At 53.9% G+C, this 19269-nt stretch overlaps 1 long non-coding RNA gene across 1 annotated transcript in view; it reads left to right on the plus strand.

Annotated features, from left to right (window-relative positions):
* Positions 1 to 2746: 2746 nt before the first annotated feature.
* LOC142063537 (uncharacterized) overlaps positions 2747 to 19269 on the plus strand; it is a 34932-nt gene continuing 18409 nt past the window's right edge. The window contains exons 1-4 of the long non-coding RNA XR_012662803.1: positions 2747 to 2819; positions 3078 to 3187; positions 16465 to 16656; positions 16915 to 17024. This is a non-coding gene — a long non-coding RNA (uncharacterized LOC142063537). The remainder of the gene's footprint in view (positions 2820 to 3077; positions 3188 to 16464; positions 16657 to 16914; positions 17025 to 19269) is intronic.

Here is a 19269-nt window from a genome sequence, read left to right on the forward strand (position 1 = left end):
GGTGTCTCCCACGGACACAGACGTCCTCAGCTGGGTAGGGACAGGGTGAGAGCTGGAACAACTCTGCTGACATGTAAGGGCCGTCCCAGGGCAAGGCTCCTGGGTCTGGGGGCTGAAAGGCGAGCCGCGCTGGGTGGTTGGTGTGGGAGTTGTGGAGCAAGTAGGGGGAAAAAAAAACCAACAAGAAAAAACCATCCAAATGTTTCACAGCAGGTAGAAAGCTAGGCAGAAAGCAAACTGAATGCTGTAAAGACAAAAGCCGAAAGCCGGCTATGGACTGTACAAAAAGAGTCAGTGCCACGGAAGGAGGTTATTTCTTCAACTGACCATAGGAGGCTTTTTGTGAGAAAACACAACACCTTTCTGCTACGGCGCGGTACCGCAGCAGTAACGGGCCAGAGCGTGCGAGCGCCTTTGGCAGGATCGGTAACGGCCGGGGCACGGCCGAACGGCCAGCCCACCTTCCGCACAAGGAAAACACCATTGCCCTGGACCGCCACGCAGACCCAGGACAGGTAAGGCGGAGGCCGAGCCCAGGCGCCCCCATTGCCAAGGACCACCTTGGCCTTGCAGCGTCTCACGCTTCGGGGTCTTTTGCAGGCCGTGGCTAAGCTCAGGCCCCCTGCTCGTGGCTGCCCCCGGTCCCCCGGCGCCGGTCGGGCCCCAGCCCCCAGCCCCCAGCGCGGTGCAGCGCAGGGCGGTGACCCAGCAGGGCGGCCCCCCGGGCCCCAGCCCCCCCCCCCCGCCTGGGGCCAGGGCCCCGCGGCCGCCGGCCCCTTCCTCCTCTGCCCGCTCCCGTCGCAGACGGCTCGGTATGTGTCACGAGCGGCAGCCCCGTTCAGCAGCTCTCGGAGGGCGCGCGGCTGTGCCCGGCCGTGACCGGGGCCCGCAGGGGTTTCCCGCTCGCCCCGAGAAGGCGCTGGCCCCGAGCCGGCGCGTCCCTCCCCGCCCGGCCCTCGGCGCCCTCGCGAGCTGAGCGCGGCCCGGCCAGCAGGGGGCGCTGGCGCTCACCGGCTGGGCGCGGTGGCGGGGCCGGTGGGGGCCGTTCCTTCCGGCCGCCCTTTAAGGGCCGCCCCGCGGGGCTCGGGCTTCCGGTGGCGCGTGCGCGGCGCGTCGGAGCGGGGGCGGGAGCGGTGCGTGTGGAGGCCGAAGGGCCGGTGCGTGTGGCGGCCGGGTCGCGAGGCGTCCCTGTGCGGTGCCGGGGCCCCTCTGCGGCCCGGCGTGGGAAGCCCGCGGCCGGCGGAGCCTGCTCGGAGCTGGGCGGGGAGCGCCGCGGCGGTCCGGCCGCCGGCAGCCATCCCCTGCGGTGGCCGGCAGCCCCTCGGGACGCCTGGAGGCCTGGCGGTGCCCGAGCCTCGCCTGCGGCAGCCGCCTGAGAGAGCAGCGCGGCCGTGTCCGGGGGCCGGAGAGCGCTGGTGGGTGAGTTTGGGCAGCGGGGGGCGGGTGTGTGTCTCCGGGCGGGGCCGGGGGGCTCCGTGCCCCGCAGAGGAGCCCCGGTCGGGCATCGTTCGCTTCCGAACAATGCAGGTCTGTCCCTGGTTATTTTCTGTGTACAGTGTTTCGGGCCACCTGAAAGCCTTTGGCCGGGTAGGTTTGGTGCGGGGCGATGGCAGGTGTGGACCCGGAAAGATCTCGGGTGGGGGGCGTGGGAGGTATTTCTTGCCTTAAAACTCTGAGCCCACCTCGTGTGTCATGTCGTGTTATCATGTCGTGAGTCTCGTGACTGTGGCAAATGGCTGAGTCGGGCGTTTTCTGATAACTAACTTCTGAACGTGTGCGTGTGTAGGCACGGGGAGATTTGTGCAGGGTGACGGAGCCCCTTGTGCTTCTGTGCTAATGTCTACCTGTTCTAGACCTCCAGTGTTGGAAAGCCTTTGTTTAGTGCCTAGTTGTGGCTGCGTAACTGCTGTTGCGCCTGCAGCTGTGCTCGCAGGGATGCTGGGTGGCTCCGCATCAAACCGGCCGCCGGGCGGCCGGGTTGTGCCGCAGAGCATGCCGGGAGCTGTAGTCCTTGCGGCTGCCGGGCGGCCGGGTTGTGCCGCAGAGCATGCCGGGAGCTGTATTCCTGGCGCAGTGGCTGCCGGCCCTGTCACGTGGTTCGCCGGGCATGGCGGGAGGCGCGGTCTTCCGGCGCTCGGGTGCCGGGCGGCCGTGGCGCGTACGGTACGCGAGGTGTATTTTTGGGGTTGGCTTCGTGTTGATTACTGGGGGCTTGCGGGTGCGGCCGCTTCCCGAGAAGCGGTGAGTTCCCCGGGAGCTGACAGAAGGGAAGAGGGAAAGGAGGAGGACGATGACCTTTTCCCCGTGCCCAGGGCGCAGATGATGGCCGCCTCCCCGGCCCACCGGAGGTCCCGCTCAGCCTCCCCTGGCCCCCCTTGCCCCGTGCGCCTGCCCCCAGCTCCGGCACCTCCCTATAAGCGTGCTGCATAGCCTTAGGCCGCCCCCAGGCCCTGTCGTGAAGGCAGCAAGCCGTCCCTCAAGCGCACTGGATTCCCCCTTGGCGCAGGGGCCCTTAGCAGTAGCGTGGGGAGGGAGCGGTGTGTCCAGAAGCCCCTGCGGAAGGAGAGGCTTTGGCCAGGGTCGATCGACGGTAATGACGGTCGCTGTTTCTTCTTTCCCTCTCCCAGAGACCGTGCTGAGGACGTGGTTGTCTGTCCTTCCCCCGGGGATGCCGTTGCCTGTGGCCGTCTCAGGCTCGCGTGGCTTCTCTCTGCCCGTCCTCGCCGTCCTCGCAGCGCAGGGCCGAAAAGGGATAGACAAAGCCCTTCCCGGCTGCGGACAGGAGCTGCCTCAGCTGAAGCTGGAGACGCCAACGAAAGGTAAAGAAGAAGAAACTGAAGGTGCTCTGGCTGCCAGCTGCCTTCCTGCCGCAGGCAAGAGAGAGCCTGTCCATGCAGGTGGGGGAGGAAGGATCCCCCTTCATAGCCCGCAGCGGGCCAGGCCACCAACGTGCACCGTAGGGTCTGTACGCGTAACCCGGAGTTGGGTACGGGCGTGTAGTGCACGAGCGAGCTAGGCTACGTGCCTAGGAAGCCTCATCTGGTAAGAGCTGTAAGACACCCACGTATTCTCTTCAGGTGGAGGACGGCCTAGAGTCTGGAGCTGCAGAAGAGGCAGGGAGGAGAGGAGGGGAAAGAAGCATCTGAACGGCTAAATTGTGCCAGCAGCGCTGAGAGCGAGAGTCGCGGTGAGTCCTGGGCCACTGGGGCCCCGTTGCCTCTCTTGTGCGTCCTGGGCCCTCCCTGTCTCTCCCCCGGCCCCCTCTCTTTCCTTACCTGCTGCAAAATTTACTTTTTTTTTTGCGCCCCCCCCCCGCACCTTCTTTCTCCATCTCGCTCTGAGTGTCTCCCTGCCTCCCCGTCTTTTCAGTCCTCCCTCTCTCTGTCCTGTAGCCTGTGGCTCCTTTTTCTTTCTCCGCCTCTCTCTGCCTGGCTCTGGCTCCGTTTTTTTTTTTTTTTATTCCTCCTGCTCTGTCCTGTAGCCTGTCGGTGTTTTGTTGTTCTCTGGCTCTCTTGATCTGACTCCCTGTGTTACCGAAAAACGCGTTAAAATCGGAAACGACTCCTCAACACCAATTTAGTATTAAAGAGCAGGCATTCTTTATTCGCGGCGCCGGATGCACGGGGAATCGCTCCTCCTGGCGTGCGTACCTCACGCACCTTTCCCGTACAATTTGTAGATCAATGTTTTACGTATTCATACATATTCATTATTGTCCTGTCTGCTGATTGGTACAAACTTGCTCGTTCCGTATGTAAATCGCTGCGCAGGCTCGGTTGTCCTCTTCCGTTGTTATCTTCTGTTACTTGGGTCGGTGGTGGTCTGTGAGTCGGTGGTCGCGATCTCCCCCTGCCGGAATTACCTTTTAGCTTCTCGGCTCTTACTCTTGGCAGTCTTGGCTAGTTTTCTCAGTCCGCTAAGCGAAACAGCGTTTTTTCATCCTTTTCTGACAGAAGCACGTTGTCTGTTGTTCTGTTCGCATTAATGATCGCCTACGGACTAAAATGCAGATCGACAGATACGCTGATTGGTACGCTCCATGTTCCCGTAATGGAACACCGTCTCTGGTTGATTTCATCACTTTGGTTACATTTCCCCTGTTTGGAAGTTCTGAAATAATAATTTTCTCAATACTTCCATCCTAGATCAATAATATTCCACTATGTCAGTTTAGTGTTTGCTTCATGTTCTGAAATTTTTCACTTGATTGTGGTCTCCAGGGTGTATGCAGGTCCCATTTTCTACCCAAAATTTTATTAATTTGTTGAAGTACCTCTGCAAAAAAATGTGGTGCTCTATCAGAGGACATTCCCGTTGGCACTCTAAATCTTGGTATTATTTCCTTCAGCAACGTCTTAACTACTACTCTAGCTTTGTCGGTGCAGCACGAGAAAGCTGCTGGCCATCTAGAAAATTTGTCAATCAGCACTGACAAATACTGCTATATCTATTTTGTCTGGGTAACTCAGAGAACTTAATTTGCTAATAATTTCCGGGAGCATTTTTTGTTTTGTTACTCCTAAAGGTTGTTTCCTTTGGTTCAGGGGATTATTTCTAGGACAGATTGGACACTTAGCTACTATGGGTTTAACTATTCTTGTCGTGCCTACACACGCTACAGATGTTTTTAAACTCAAAACCGTAGCGCCTACAGCCTAATGTGTTTGCTCATGGTTTTCTTTTGCAAGTTCTGTCATAACTTGTGGGGTGGTTGTTGTTATTACTTGTTTTTCTGGTGTTACCTACCATCTCTCTGTGTTTTGTGATGCTTCCAATTGTTCTGCTAATTGCTCATCCAATTTATTATATCTCGGTTTCAACTTTGGAATTCTGATCTGTTTTACTGGTACTAGTGCAAGGATACCTTGCTCTGCAGTCCTCTTTGCAGCTTTATCGGTCAGTCGTTTGCTTATGTTTACAGCCGTCTGGCCAAATTGATGAGCTTTGCAACGCTTTACCGCCACTTCTTTTGGTTTCTGCACGTCTTCCGGAAGTTGGAGAATTTCTTCTTTATGCTGTATTGATGATTCTTGGGCTGATGGCAGTCCTTTCTCCTTCCCAATAGCTCCATGATCGTGGATCACACCAAATGCACGTTTGGAATCAGTCTAGATATTTATCCTTTGTCCTTCTGCCATTCGCAGAGCTCGCTTCAATGCTACCAATACTGCTTTCTGTGCTGAGGTGTTTGCAGGCAGCACCCCTGACTCCGTTCCCTCGGCGGCGATAACGACAGCATATCCGGCCATTCGCTTCTCTTCTCGCCCAGAGCTTCTTCCATCTGTAAACAACTCCAGATCAGGATTTTCCCAGAGGTTTGTGTCTCAGGTCTGGTCTGCTGGAATAGACTTGTTCAATAGTTAGCAAGCGATCGTGTTCTAAATTGTCCGTAAGGTTTTCTGTTGTTAAAAACATAGCAGGATTCAGTATAGCAGTAGTCTTCGATTCCACATCGTCTTGTTCTAACAGAACAACTTGATATTTCAACATTCTGCTAAGGGATAGCCAACGACCCCCCTTTTGTTCTAAAACAGTCACCGCTATGTGCGGGACATATACTGTCATCTTCTGTCCCATTGTTAACTTTGGGGCTTCCCGGATCGGCAGCGCTGTTGTTGCTACTGCCCGTAAACACCTAGGCCATCTTTTACTCGCGTGGTCAGGTTGTTTGGAGAAGTAGCCCACAGGTCTCTTCCGGGTTCCCAGTCGCTGTGTCAGCACTCCAAGGGCTAAATGTTGTCTTTCGTGGACAAACAACTCAAAAGGTTTAGCGAAATCAGGTAGGCCTAATGCAGGGGCCATCATCGAGGCTCTTTTCAGTTCTTTGAATGCCGTTTGGCATCCGGGCGTCCAGGTTAAATATTTATCCTTTTGAGTCTTTCAATGCCTCAAATAATGGTTTTACATACAGTCTATAGTTCAGAATCCAGAGCTGATGCTATTTCATTGTTTTCAGAAAAGCTCTCAGTTCCTTCGGGCTGCTAGGTTCGGGAATTTGACAAATAGTTTCTTTCTTTTCACTTTCTAATTGTCTTTGTCTTTGAGATATTTCAAATCCTAAATAAATGGCTGCTTCTTTTCCTATTTGGGTTTTGTTTCTGGAAACTCCGCATCTTCCTTGGCCCAGAAAATTTAAAAATTTCAAAACATTTTTCTTTACTTTGTGCCGCTATCAGAATGTCATCCGCATTCTGTAACAAGATGCCTCTCCCTGGGTTCTGTTTTTTCTATATCTCTAATTTTTTTTTGCCAGCTGAGTCTCAAGTATCGTAGGACTATTTTTAAATCCTTGTGGAAGTACGGTCCATGGTAGCTGTGTCTTTCATTCTGTGGTGGGGCTTTCCCATTGCAAAGCAAATAGGCTTTGACTTTTTATGCCTGGAGGTATGCAAAAGAAGGCGTCCTTCAAATCTAGTACAGTAAACCATTTATGCTCCTCCTTTAAAAGAGGTCAGTAAAGTGTATGGATTAGCTACTACCGGATGTATATCTTGGACCACCTGATTTATAGCCCTTAAATCGTGAACTAGCTAATACTCTTTGCCTCTAGATTTCTTTACTGGCGACACAGGAGTACTATATTCTGATTCACATTCCACTAAAAGCTCATATTCTGAAAAATTTTATAATTAACTTCTGTAATCCTTTTCGAGCCTCTCGCTTAATAGGGTATTGTTTTTGTCTTACGGGCTTGGCTCCAGGCTTTAAGGTTACTTTTACCGGCTCTGCCCACTTAGATCGCTCCGGAGCTCCGCTGGCTCAAACCAAAGGAATTACTACGTTTTCCACTTCCTCGGGAACCCGTTCCTCCCTGGAGGAATCCTGTAACATAAACGCTCTCGCCTCTGTGGCTTTTGATTCTGGTATTAGTGATTTAATCTCTCCATCTTTAAAAGTTACTTGAGCATCTAATTGACCTAATAGATCTCGTCATAACAGAGGCAGTGGACATTCAGGCATATGCAGAAACTGGTGAGTTGCCCATTGCTTCTCCAATTTAAACTTTAATGGCTCTGAGAGGGGCTAATTTTTCTTTGCCCTGTTGCGCTAGCAACATCTACTGATTTATGATCAAATTTCTCTTCACGTGTATTCAATACCAAATAAGTGGCTCCCGTATCTACCAAAAATTCTATTTCTTCATTCCGTAGCTTCAGTGTAACCAGGTGTTCAGCTAGGGTTGATTCCCCGGTCTCCTTCATGCCAAGCTACTTCAAGCATTTAACCCAGATCTCTGGATTCAGGTTGTTCTAGTTTCTGAAGGTTGTTTTCTCTCCCCCCGCCCCCATCTGGGGCTGATTGTCTTATGAATATAGAGACCAGCTGAATTGCTTTTTCTGGTTTTTCTGGGTTCAAATGAGTATATTTTCTGGTGGTCACCTTCAGTCTTTCCATAAAGGCTGAAGGGGACTCACTTAATTCTTGTCTCACTTCATAAATTTTGACCAATTTATTGCTTTTGGCATTGCTTGTCTTACTCCAAATAAAATCTCTCTCTGACATCTAGTCAACATTCCCCTGGGTCCTGGCTGATTAGGGTCCCACTCGGGATTTGTAGATGGAAAATTCTTATTCATTGTTCTCTGTAAATTCCCGTTAGCATGTGCTCCCTGCACCTGCCTTCTGGCTGTATTCCATACTATTTTCTTGTCAGTTTCATCAAGCGAAGTATCCAGTATCACAAGTAGAGCAACACTCTTTCAAGTTCTCACCACGTTTTCCTCTTTTCAGAAACATTGCCGTAGAATCTTGTGGACATACCTCACGCTGTTTCTGCTGCTCGGGATGATTCCACGGTGTAAAGAACAAATCAACATATGCCACTTCTTCCCATTTGCCTTCCCTTTTTACAAAACAACATTAATTGCAAGATGGTACGATATTGCAATGTCTCGTGTTCTGGCCATTTGTGCCCACCTTCCAATTGATACGTTGGCCACCAATGATTGCAATATTCAATTAATGGTTTCCGAGTTAGTGGGTCACCGCCCCCGACGTCTTTCCAGTGCTTCAAAATACATCGCAAAGGTGTTCTCTGTGGGATAGGTTTCCTACTCAGTAATGCTCCCGTCTCCCAGTCGACTAGTAGTTGAGATAGTGCACTATCACAACTACTAGTCAGAGGGACTCCAACCCCCGTTAGAGGTCTCACTGGAAATCTGCCACTGGGATCTGTAGCCCCCTGCTAGATATCCCTGGAGACTTCAACCCCCTGTTGAAGACTCCCCTACCCTCGGGTCCCGCTCCACAGGCTTTCGCCTAGCAGAGACTTACCAACCGAGGCACCTCTTGGCCCCGACCCTGCGTGGCTTTCGCCGCGCCTTACGGGCAGGCCTGTGGGACTCAAACCTGCTATCCTATCCTATGTGGGAAACTAACCCCACGTATTATTCTACCTAAGTTTCTTCTTCAAAGAATGCCTTGTTTACCTCAATCCAGGGGATCTTGCTCAGAATTCTCTGGCCCGGGGATCGGAAGCTCTCCCGGAGAATTCCTCGGGGCCGGCTGCAGGTCCCACGATCCCACGGATCCGTCGAGATTCAAAAGCAGGTTCCCACCTGGGGTGCCAAAACTGTTACCGAAAAACGCGTTAAAATCGGAAACGACTCCTCAACACCAATTTAGTATTAAAGAGCAGGCATTCTATATTCACGGCGCCGGATGCACGGGGGATCGCTCCTCCTGGCGTGCGTACCTCACGCACCTTTCCTGTACAATTTGTAGATGAAAATTTTACATACTCATACATAGTCATTATTGTCTTGTCTAGCGATGGGTACAAACTTGCTCGTTCCGTATGTCAATCACTGCGCAGGCTCGGTTGTCCTCTTCCGTTGTTCTCTTCTGAGTAGGTGGTGTTACTTGGGTCGGTGGTGGTCTGTGAGTCGGTGGTCGCGATCTCCCCCTGCCGGAATTACCTTTTAGCTTCTCGGCTCTTACTCTTGGCAGTCTTGGCTAGTTTTCTCAGTCCGCTAAGCGAAACCGCGTTTTGTCATCCTTTTCTGACAGAAGCATGTTGTCTGTTGTTCTGCTGACATTAACGATCGCCTAGGCACTAAAATGCAGATCGACAGGTGCGCTGATTGGTACGCTCCATGTTCCCGTAATGGAACACCGTCTCTGGTTGGTTGATTTCATCGCTTTGGTTACACCTGTTCCTGTTGTTCAGTTTCTTCTTTTTTGGCTTTGTGTGATTCTCTCTGTGATTCTGTTTTTCTCTGCCTCGCTTTTCCCAGCTCCCCGTCCCTCACTTTTAATGCCCGTTATCCTTCACCAGCACACTCTCCCTTGGTTCCCATCCTCGTTTCTGAATTCCTCCTGCTTTGCCACGTAGCCCGTGACTTTTTTCTTAATCTCTCTCTGTCTGCCTCAACGCTCCCCCCGTGCTTTTTAATTCGTCTTCTCTGCTCTGTACCCTGCTACTGTTCTTGCCTTTCTGAGTTCTTCTCTGTCCAGCTCCCTTTCCCTATTCATGAATTCCTGTTCTTCCTGCAGCCACCGCTGTTCCCTGTGACCTCCATCTCTCTCTGTCCAGCTCCCTGTCCCTAGGTTTTAATTCCTGCCTCTGCCCGCTGTAGCCTGTCTAGATGTTTCTCTCGGCCTCTCTCTCTGTCCGGCTCCCTCTCTCTGTGTTCTAATTCCACGTTCTCTGTCACGTGGACCCGTGCTATTTGTTTGTCCTCATCTCTCTCTGTCCAGCTCCTTGCTGCGATGTTTTATTTCCTCATTTCCTCCCTCTCTGTCTTTGTAGCCCATTGCTGTTGGTTTGTTTTTTTCTTTTTTTTCACTTGTTTCTTCATGTGTCTCTGTCTGCCTCCCAGTCCCTGATCTTTAATTCCTCCTTCCCTGTAGGCCGCTGTTCCTTTTTTCCATTCTACATTGTGTTCTCTTTGGTCTCGTGTTCTTATTCATTGATTCCCTCCTCGCTGCCCTGTGGCTTGTCCCCATTTTATTGTTGCTTCTCTCTCCCTCTCTCTGGCTTCTTGCCCCTGTTTTTAAAATTCCTCCCTCTCTTCTCTCTTCCCTGTAGGCCGTGTGATCTTTAGCCTTTCTCCATGTCTTTCTGCCCATCTCTCTGTGTCTATTCATTAATTCTTCCCTCTCTGCCCTGTAGCCTGTAGCTTCTGTCCTTTCTCCATCTTGCTGTCCCTGGCTCCCGCGTGACCCTATGCTAGAATTGTTTCTCTCTTCTCTCCGTACGCATTGCGATTCCTTTTGCTCTCTGTCTCCCTTTGGTTTTTTTCTTTTTTTTTTTTCTGGCTCCCTGTCCCTAATTCTTAATTCTCTGCCTTCTCGTGCCCCATGGTTTGTTCTGTGGGGTTCTCTCGCGGTTCCCTCGCAGTTCCCTCCAGTCCATACTGGGCTATATTGGTCTAGTCCATACTGGGCTATATTGGTCTGTCCCGGCTTCCTCCCACTTCTTTCCCAGTGCCTCACAGTAGGTCCCGGTTCCGTCCATGGGATGAACTGTGAGGCAACTGTGAGGCAACTGTGAGGCAACTGTGAGGCAACTGTGAGGCAACTGTGAGGCAACTGTGAGGCAACTGTGAGGCAACTGTGAGGCAACTGTGAGGCAACTGTGAGGCAACTGTGAGGCAACTGTGAGGCAACTGTGAGGCAACTGTGAGGCAACTGTGAGGCAACTGTGAGGCAACTGTGAGGCAACTGTGAGGCAACTGTGAGGCAACTGTGAGGCAACTGTGAGGCAACTGTGAGGCAACTGTGAGGCAACTGTGAGGCAACTGTGAGGCAACTGTGAGGCAACTGTGAGGCAACTGTGAGGCAACTGTGAGGCAACTGTGAGGCAACTGTGAGGCAACTGTGAGGCAACTGTGAGGCAACTGTGAGGCAACTGTGAGGCAACTGTGAGGCAACTGTGAGGCAACTGTGAGGCAACTGTGAGGCAACTGTGAGGCAACTGTGAGGCAACTGTGAGGCAACTGTGAGGCAACTGTGAGGCAACTGTGAGGCAACTGTGAGGCAACTGTGAGGCAACTGTGAGGCAACTGTGAGGCAACTGTGAGGCAACTGTGAGGCAACTGTGAGGCAACTGTGAGGCAACTGTGAGGCAACTGTGAGGCAACTGTGAGGCAACTGTGAGGCAACTGTGAGGCAACTGTGAGGCAACTGTGAGGCAACTGTGAGGCAACTGTGAGGCAACTGTGAGGCAACTGTGAGGCAACTGTGAGGCAACTGTGAGGCAACTGTGAGGCAACTGTGAGGCAACTGTGAGGCAACTGTGAGGCAACTGTGAGGCAACTGTGAGGCAACTGTGAGGCAACTGTGAGGCAACTGTGAGGCAACTGTGAGGCAACTGTGAGGCAACTGTGAGGCAACTGTGAGGCAACTGTGAGGCAACTGTGAGGCAACTGTGAGGCAACTGTGAGGCAACTGTGAGGCAACTGTGAGGCAACTGTGAGGCAACTGTGAGGCAACTGTGAGGCAACTGTGAGGCAACTGTGAGGCAACTGTGAGGCAACTGTGAGGCAACTGTGAGGCAACTGTGAGGCAACTGTGAGGCAACTGTGAGGCAACTGTGAGGCAACTGTGAGGCAACTGTGAGGCAACTGTGAGGCAACTGTGAGGCAACTGTGAGGCAACTGTGAGGCAACTGTGAGGCAACTGTGAGGCAACTGTGAGGCAACTGTGAGGCAACTGTGAGGCAACTGTGAGGCAACTGTGAGGCAACTGTGAGGCAACTGTGAGGCAACTGTGAGGCAACTGTGAGGCAACTGTGAGGCAACTGTGAGGCAACTGTGAGGCAACTGTGAGGCAACTGTGAGGCAACTGTGAGGCAACTGTGAGGCAACTGTGAGGCAACTGTGAGGCAACTGTGAGGCAACTGTGAGGCAACTGTGAGGCAACTGTGAGGCAACTGTGAGGCAACTGTGAGGCAACTGTGAGGCAACTGTGAGGCAACTGTGAGGCAACTGTGAGGCAACTGTGAGGCAACTGTGAGGCAACTGTGAGGCAACTGTGAGGCAACTGTGAGGCAACTGTGAGGCAACTGTGAGGCAACTGTGAGGCAACTGTGAGGCAACTGTGAGGCAACTGTGAGGCAACTGTGAGGCAACTGTGAGGCAACTGTGAGGCAACTGTGAGGCAACTGTGAGGCAACTGTGAGGCAACTGTGAGGCAACTGTGAGGCAACTGTGAGGCAACTGTGAGGCAACTGTGAGGCAACTGTGAGGCAACTGTGAGGCAACTGTGAGGCAACTGTGAGGCAACTGTGAGGCAACTGTGAGGCAACTGTGAGGCAACTGTGAGGCAACTGTGAGGCAACTGTGAGGCAACTGTGAGGCAACTGTGAGGCAACTGTGAGGCAACTGTGAGGCAACTGTGAGGCAACTGTGAGGCAACTGTGAGGCAACTGTGAGGCAACTGTGAGGCAACTGTGAGGCAACTGTGAGGCAACTGTGAGGCAACTGTGAGGCAACTGTGAGGCAACTGTGAGGCAACTGTGAGGCAACTGTGAGGCAACTGTGAGGCAACTGTGAGGCAACTGTGAGGCAACTGTGAGGCAACTGTGAGGCAACTGTGAGGCAACTGTGAGGCAACTGTGAGGCAACTGTGAGGCAACTGTGAGGCAACTGTGAGGCAACTGTGAGGCAACTGTGAGGCAACTGTGAGGCAACTGTGAGGCAACTGTGAGGCAACTGTGAGGCAACTGTGAGGCAACTGTGAGGCAACTGTGAGGCAACTGTGAGGCAACTGTGAGGCAACTGTGAGGCAACTGTGAGGCAACTGTGAGGCAACTGTGAGGCAACTGTGAGGCAACTGTGAGGCAACTGTGAGGCAACTGTGAGGCAACTGTGAGGCAACTGTGAGGCAACTGTGAGGCAACTGTGAGGCAACTGTGAGGCAACTGTGAGGCAACTGTGAGGCAACTGTGAGGCAACTGTGAGGCAACTGTGAGGCAACTGTGAGGCAACTGTGAGGCAACTGTGAGGCAACTGTGAGGCAACTGTGAGGCAACTGTGAGGCAACTGTGAGGCAACTGTGAGGCAACTGTGAGGCAACTGTGAGGCAACTGTGAGGCAACTGTGAGGCAACTGTGAGGCAACTGTGAGGCAACTGTGAGGCAACTGTGAGGCAACTGTGAGGCAACTGTGAGGCAACTGTGAGGCAACTGTGAGGCAACTGTGAGGCAACTGTGAGGCAACTGTGAGGCAACTGTGAGGCAACTGTGAGGCAACTGTGAGGCAACTGTGAGGCAACTGTGAGGCAACTGTGAGGCAACTGTGAGGCAACTGTGAGGCAACTGTGAGGCAACTGTGAGGCAACTGTGAGGCAACTGTGAGGCAACTGTGAGGCAACTGTGAGGCAACTGTGAGGCAACTGTGAGGCAACTGTGAGGCAACTGTGAGGCAACTGTGAGGCAACTGTGAGGCAACTGTGAGGCAACTGTGAGGCAACTGTGAGGCAACTGTGAGGCAACTGTGAGGCAACTGTGAGGCAACTGTGAGGCAACTGTGAGGCAACTGTGAGGCAACTGTGAGGCAACTGTGAGGCAACTGTGAGGCAACTGTGAGGCAACTGTGAGGCAACTGTGAGGCAACTGTGAGGCAACTGTGAGGCAACTGTGAGGCAACTGTGAGGCAACTGTGAGGCAACTGTGAGGCAACTGTGAGGCAACTGTGAGGCAACTGTGAGGCAACTGTGAGGCAACTGTGAGGCAACTGTGAGGCAACTGTGAGGCAACTGTGAGGCAACTGTGAGGCAACTGTGAGGCAACTGTGAGGCAACTGTGAGGCAACTGTGAGGCAACTGTGAGGCAACTGTGAGGCAACTGTGAGGCAACTGTGAGGCAACTGTGAGGCAACTGTGAGGCAACTGTGAGGCAACTGTGAGGCAACTGTGAGGCAACTGTGAGGCAACTGTGAGGCAACTGTGAGGCAACTGTGAGGCAACTGTGAGGCAACTGTGAGGCAACTGTGAGGCAACTGTGAGGCAACTGTGAGGCAACTGTGAGGCAACTGTGAGGCAACTGTGAGGCAACTGTGAGGCAACTGTGAGGCAACTGTGAGGCAACTGTGAGGCAACTGTGAGGCAACTGTGAGGCAACTGTGAGGCAACTGTGAGGCAACTGTGAGGCAACTGTGAGGCAACTGTGAGGCAACTGTGAGGCAACTGTGAGGCAACTGTGAGGCAACTGTGAGGCAACTGTGAGGCAACTGTGAGGCAACTGTGAGGCAACTGTGAGGCAACTGTGAGGCAACTGTGAGGCAACTGTGAGGCAACTGTGAGGCAACTGTGAGGCAACTGTGAGGCAACTGTGAGGCAACTGTGAGGCAACTGTGAGGCAACTGTGAGGCAACTGTGAGGCAACTGTGAGGCAACTGTGAGGCAACTGTGAGGCAACTGTGAGGCAACTGTGAGGCAACTGTGAGGCAACTGTGAGGCAACTGTGAGGCAACTGTGAGGCAACTGTGAGGCAACTGTGAGGCAACTGTGAGGCAACTGTGAGGCAACTGTGAGGCAACTGTGAGGCAACTGTGAGGCAACTGTGAGGCAACTGTGAGGCAACTGTGAGGCAACTGTGAGGCAACTGTGAGGCAACTGTGAGGCAACTGTGAGGCAACTGTGAGGAGGGGGGCGGCCCCCCGGGCCCCAGCCCCTCCCTCCTCTGCCCGCTCCCGTCGCAGACGGCTCGGTATGTGTCACGAGCGGCAGCCGCGTTCAGCAGCTCTCGGAGGGCGCGCGGCTCTGCCCGGCCGTGACCGGGGCCCGCAGGGGTTTCCCGCTCGCTCCGAGAAGGCGCTGGCCCCGAGCCGGCGCGTCCCGCCCCGCCCGGCCCTCGGCGCCCTCGCGAGCTGAGCGCGGCCCGGCCAGCAGGGGGCGCTGGCGCTCACCGGCTGGGCGCGGTGGCGGGGCCGGTGGGGGCCGTTCCTTCCGGCCGCCCTTTAAGGGCCGCCCCGCGGGGCTCGGGCTTCCGGTGGCGCGTGCGCGGCGCGTCGGAGCGGGGGCGGGAGCGGTGCGTGTGGAGGCCGAAGGGCCGGTGCGTGTGGCGGCCGGGTCGCGAGGCGTCCCTGTGCGGTGCCGGGGCCCCTCTGCGGCCCGGCGTGGGAAGCCCGCGGCCGGCGGAGCCTGCTCGGAGCTGGGCGGGGAGCGCCGCGGCGGTCCGGCCGCCGGCAGCCATCCCCTGCGGTGGCCGGCAGCCCCTCGGGACGCCTGGAGGCCTGGCGGTGCCCGAGCCTCGCCTGCGGCAGCCGCCTGAGAGAGCAGCGCGGCCGTGTCCGGGGGCCGGAGAGCGCTGGTGGGTGAGTTTGGGCAGCGGGGGGCGGGTGTGTGTCTCCGGGCGGGGCCGGGGGGCTCCGTGCCCCGCAGAGGAGCCCCGGTCGGGCATCGTTCGCTTCCGAACAATGCAGGTCTGTCCCTGGTTATTTTCTGTGTACAGTGTTTCGGGCCACCTGAAAGCCTTTGGCCGGGTAGGTTTGGTGCGGGGCGATGGCAGGTGTGGACCCTGAAAGATCTCGGGTGGGGGGCGTGGGAGGTATTTCTTGCCTTAAAACTCTGAGCCCACCTCGTGTGTCATGTCGTGTTATCATGTCGTGAGTCTCGTGACTGTGGCAAATGGCTGAGTCGGGCGTTTTCTGATAACTACTGAACGTGTGCGTGTGTAGGCACGGGGAGATTTGTGCAGGGTGACGGAGCCCCTTGTGCTTCTGTGCTAATGTCTACCTGTTCTAGACCTCCAGTGTTGGAAAGCCTTTGTTTAGTGCCTAGTTGTGGCTGCGTAACTGCTGTTGCACCTGCAGCTGTGCTCGCAGGGATGCTGGGTGGCTCCGCATCAAACCGGCCGCCGGGCGGCCGGGTTGTGCCGCAGAGCATGCCGGGAGCTGTAGTCCTTGCGGCTGCCGGGCGGCCGGGTTGTGCCGCAGAGCATGCCGGGAGCTGTATTCCTGGCGCAGTGGCTGCCGGCCCTGTCACGTGGTTCGCCGGGCATGGCGGGAGGCGCGGTCTTCCGGCGCTCGGGTGCCGGGCGGCCGTGGCGCGTACGGTACGCGAGGTGTATTTTTGGGGTTGGATTCGTGTTGATTACTGGGGGCTTGCGGGTGCGGCCGCTTCCCGAGAAGCGGTGAGTTCCCCGGGAGCTGACAGAAGGGAAGAGGGAAAGGAGGAGGACGATGACCTTTTCCCCGTGCCCAGGGCGCAGATGATGGCCGCCTCCCCGGCCCACCGGAGGTCCCGCTCAGCCTCCCCTGGCCCCCCTTGCCCCGTGCGCCTGCCCCCAGCTCCGGCACCTCCCTATAAGCGTGCTGCATAGCCTTAGGCCGCCCCCAGGCCCTGTCGTGAAGGCAGCAAGCCGTCCCTCAAGCGCACTGGATTCCCCCTTGGCGCAGGGGCCCTTAGCAGTAGCGTGGGGAGGGAGCGGTGTGTCCAGAAGCCCCTGCGGAAGGAGAGGCTTTGGCCAGGGTCGATCGACGGTAATGACGGTCGCTGTTTCTTCTTTCCCTCTCCCAGAGACCGTGCTGAGGACGTGGTTGTCTGTCCTTCCCCCGGGGATGCCGTTGCCTGTGGCCGTCTCAGGCTCGCGTGGCTTCTCTCTGCCCGTCCTCGCCGTCCTCGCAGCGCAGGGCCGAAAAGGGATAGACAAAGCCCTTCCCGGCTGCGGACAGGAGCTGCCTCAGCTGAAGCTGGAGACGCCAACGAAAGGTAAAGAAGAAGAAACTGAAGGTGCTCTGGCTGCCAGCTGCCTTCCTGCCGCAGGCAAGAGAGAGCCTGTCCATGCAGGTGGGGGAGGAAGGATCCCCCTTCATAGCCCGCAGCGGGCCAGGCCACCAACGTGCACCGTAGGGTCTGTACGCGTAACCCGGAGTTGGGTACGGGCGTGTAGTGCACGAGCGAGCTAGGCTACGTGCCTAGGAAGCCTCATCTGGTAAGAGCTGTAAGACACCCACGTATTCTCTTCAGGTGGAGGACGGCCTAGAGTCTGGAGCTGCAGAAGAGGCAGGGAGGAGAGGAGGGGAAAGAAGCATCTGAACGGCTAAATTGTGCCAGCAGCGCTGAGAGCGAGAGTCGCGGTGAGTCCTGGGCCACTGGGGCCCCGTTGCCTCTCTTGTGCGTCCTGGGCCCTCCCTGTCTCTCCCCCGGCCCCCTCTCTTTCCTTACCTGCTGCAAAATTTACTTTTTTTTTTTGCGCCCCCCCCCCCCCCCGCACCTTCTTTCTCCATCTCGCTCTGAGTGGCTCCCTGCCTCCCCGTCTTTTCAGTCCTCCCTCTCTCTGTCCTGTAGCCTGTGGCTCCTTTTTCTTTCTCCGCCTCTCTCTGCCTGGCTCTGGCTCCGTTTTTTTTTTTTTTTATTCCTCCTGCTCTGTCCTGTAGCCTGTCGGTGTTTTGTTGTTCTCTGGCTCTCTTGATCTGACTCCCTGTGTTACCGAAAAACGCGTTAAAATCGGAAACGACTCCTCAACACCAATTTAGTATTAAAGAGCAGGCATTCTTTATTCGCGGCGCCGGATGCACGGGGGATCGCTCCTCCTGGTGTGCATACCTCACGCACCTTTCCCGTACAATTTGTAGATCAATGTTTTACGTATTCATACATATTCATTATTGTCCTGTCTGCTGATTGGTACAAACTTGCTCGTTCCGTATGTAAATCGCTGCGCAGGCTCGGTTGTCCTCTTCCGTTGTTCTCTTCTGTTACTTGGGTCGGTGGTGGTCTGTGAGTCGGTGGTCGCGATCTCCCCCTGCCGGAATTACCTTTTAGCTTCTCGGCTCTTACTCTTGGCAGTCTTGGCTAGTTTTCTCAGTCCGCTAAGCGAAACAGCGTTTTTTCATCCTTTTCTGACAGAAGCACGTTGTCTGTTGTTCTGTTCGCATTAATGATCGCCTACGGACTAAAATGCAGATCGACAGATACGCTGATTGGTACGCTCCATGTTCCCGTAATGGAACACCGTCTCTGGTTGATTTCATCACTTTGGTTACATTTCCCCTGTTTGGAAGTTCTGAAATAATAATTTTCTCAATACTTCCATCCTAGATCAATAATATTCCACTATGTCAGTTTAGTGTTTGCTTCATGTTCTGAAATTTTTCACTTGATTGTGGTCTCCAGGGTGTATGCAGGTCCCATTTTCTACCCAAAATTTTATTAATTTGTTGAAGTACCTCTGCAAAAAAATGTGGTGCTCTATCAGAGGACATTCCCGTTGGCACTCTAAATCTTGGTATTATTTCCTTCAGCAACGTCTTAACTACTACTCTAGCTTTGTCGGTGCAGCACGAGAAAGCTGCTGGCCATCTAGAAAATTTGTCAATCAGCACTGACAAATACTGCTATATCTATTTTGTCTGGGTAACTCAGAGAACTTAATTTGCTAATAATTTCCGGGAGCATTTTTTGTTTTGTTACTCCTAAAGGTTGTTTCCTTTGGTTCAGGGGATTATTTCTAGGACAGATTGGACACTTAGCTACTATGGGTTTAACTATTCTTGTCGTGCCTACACACGCTACAGATGTTTTTAAACTCAAAACCGTAGCGCCTACAGCCTAATGTGTTTGCTCATGGTTTTCTTTTGCAAGTTCTGTCATAACTTGTGGGGTGGTTGTTGTTATTACTTGTTTTTCTGGTGTTACCTACCATCTCTCTGTGTTTTGTGATGCTTCCAATTGTTCTGCTAATTGCTCATCCAATTTATTATATCTCGGTTTCAACTTTGGAATTCTGATCTGTTTTACTGGTACTAGTGCAAGGATACCTTGCTCTGCAGTCCTCTTTGCAGCTTTATCGGTCAGTCGTTTGCTTATGTTTACAGCCGTCTGGCCAAATTGATGAGCTTTGCAACGCTTTACCGCCACTTCTTTTGGTTTCTGCACGTCTTCCGGAAGTTGGAGAATTTCTTCTTTATGCTGTATTGATGATTCTTGGGCTGATGGCAGTCCTTTCTCCTTCCCAATAGCTCCATGATCGTGGATCACACCAAATGCACGTTTGGAATCAGTCTAGATATTTATCCTTTGTCCTTCTGCCATTCGCAGAGCTCGCTTCAATGCTACCAATACTGCTTTCTGTGCTGAGGTGTTTGCAGGCAGCACCCCTGACTCCGTTCCCTCGGCGGCGATAACGACAGCATATCCGGCCATTCGCTTCTCTTCTCGCCCAGAGCTTCTTCCATCTGTAAACAACTCCAGATCAGGATTTTCCCAGAGGTTTGTGTCTCAGGTCTGGTCTGCTGGAATAGACTTGTTCAATAGTTAGCAAGCGATCGTGTTCTAAATTGTCCGTAAGGTTTTCTGTTGTTAAAAACATAGCAGGATTCA

Source organism: Phalacrocorax aristotelis, chromosome 12 (assembly GCF_949628215.1).
Source record: "Phalacrocorax aristotelis chromosome 12, bGulAri2.1, whole genome shotgun sequence".
In the NCBI taxonomy this organism is placed as follows: Eukaryota; Metazoa; Chordata; class Aves; order Suliformes; family Phalacrocoracidae; genus Phalacrocorax; species Phalacrocorax aristotelis.